The sequence below is a fragment of the Egretta garzetta genome, unplaced genomic scaffold, assembly GCF_000687185.1.
Source record: "Egretta garzetta isolate BGI_Z169 unplaced genomic scaffold, ASM68718v1 scaffold504, whole genome shotgun sequence".
Lineage (NCBI taxonomy): Eukaryota > Metazoa > Chordata > Aves > Pelecaniformes > Ardeidae > Egretta > Egretta garzetta.
This window is the reverse complement of record NW_009259535.1, coordinates 505,228-507,206: the sequence shown is the minus strand read 5'-3', so window position 1 is coordinate 507,206 and position 1,979 is coordinate 505,228.

The following is a 1,979-nucleotide window of genomic DNA, read 5'->3' as shown; positions in this document are numbered from 1 at the left end:
TGAGGGAATGGGAAGGCTTTTAATATCCCTCCTTATCATTCAGAAATACACCAAATGCTTCAAACTCTATCAGACTCTAATAGCACGCACATCAGCAAGGTTATCTGTATCATCTCACCACCAGATACAGTTGTGAAACAGTCTGGGAAAAGTAATAGAGAGTTTTACAGGATGACACTGTTTTTATAGCTTGGAAGGCTCCTCTGGAGGTCATCCAGTCCCCCCTCCTCCTCAAGCAAGGTCAGCTACAGCAGGTTTCCCAGGATCATTCCCCTTCAGGTTTTGAATATCTCCACAGACGGACACTTCACAACATCTCTGAGCAACCTGTTCCTATGTTTGACCACCCTCAAAGTAAAAAAAGTGTTCTTTTGTGTTCAGATGCCGAGTCATATTTTTTTAATTTGTGCTCACTGTCCCTTGTCCTGTCAGTGGGTAGCACTGAGCAGAGCCTGGCACCCTCTTCTTCATTCCCCCCCCTCCCCAGTCAGGTGAGTTGGGTGTAAGTTCCCCCCGAGACTTCTCTTCTCCAGGCTGAACAGCCCCGGCTCTCTCAGCCTCTCCTTGTAGGAGAGATGCTCCCATCCTTTAATAATCTTCTCGGCCCTTTGCTGGACTCTCCAGCATGTCCATGTCCCATATTGGGGAGCCCAAAGCTGGACCCAGCACTCCAGGTGCCTCTCACCAGGGCTGTGTAGAAGCCTCTTGACTGTCATCTCTACAAATACTGAGAGAGAAGGGAGCAGAAACTAGTATTTCATCTTTTGTTCAGATCCGGTCTCTGCATTGAGAGTGGTCCAGCTGGTGTTAGCTGATGGTTAGGGATTCATGCAATGACTGCTGCATTCAGGCTGCTCTCTATTGGAAAAGGATCACCAAAATCATTGTCCCAAGCATTGCCTTTTGCAGAGTCTTAGCTAGGAGACCAGAGGCAGAAGATTTGAAGACAACAGGCAATCCTCTCTACCTAGATGCCAGAAGTGAAATGTTTTGGCAGAAGAGAATGCCTCTGAAGAGCCACTGCTTGGGTCAGTACCCACAGCACGTCACACCTCCACACAACTTCATGAGCGATCTGTAGCTCTCTTGGGAGAAGAAGGAACGGCTTGGTCAATGGCAGAGATGCCTTTGGCTGCTGGAGGAACAGGCCTGAGTGTCACATGGTAGGACTTGGTGTGCATTTCATAGAATCACAGAATTTCCCAGTGAGCTCCTGAGTGTGTAAGTACTCGCATGTGCTGTGGTTAAAAATCACGTCCCAATGTGCCTGAACTATTGTTTCAGTCCCGTGTAGAGGATGAGCTAGCTCAAATGCATTTAACTCTGCAAATAAGCAACATTACTTAATGAAGCGGGGAGGAGAAACGTCAGAGAGGGGCCATGCAAAACTTCTCCCAGGTATGAAATGGCTTCTGGTAGGTTGTGTTGGCTTTTGCTAAATGCCAGGGCAGAAACCAACCAACCAACCAACTGACCAACCGACCAACCAAAACATTTCCTTGACCACAATGAAAAGCAATTGTTTCACATGCTAATTTCAACACGTCCTTTAAAAGCGGAGGAGGAGGCTGAGGATACGAAGAGGGTAAGTGTGAAATCACAAGGGAGCGCCTGAAAGAAACACGCAGCGGAGGGAGGAGACCCTACAAGGCAGAGATGTCCCTACCGCTTGTTGTAACTCCGCTCCCACCGGTCACAGCCACCACCCTGCAGGGATCCGATCCGAAAAACCCAACACAATTCACGTCTGACAAACTCTCCAGAAAGCACCCTTTGCCCCGGGAGTTAACACCTCGCGTTGCAAACGACACGTTTCGGGTCTATTGCGTCATTAGCTATGCTTAGCCGGCAAGCAAGAACCAGAGCCGTGTTACGCCGCTACCATACCCACGGGGCGAGAGAAAAATAAACCAACAAAAAACCCGCAAAAACCCAAACCCCACACCCGCCCGACGCCGCCGACAGGAGCCGCCAGAGGC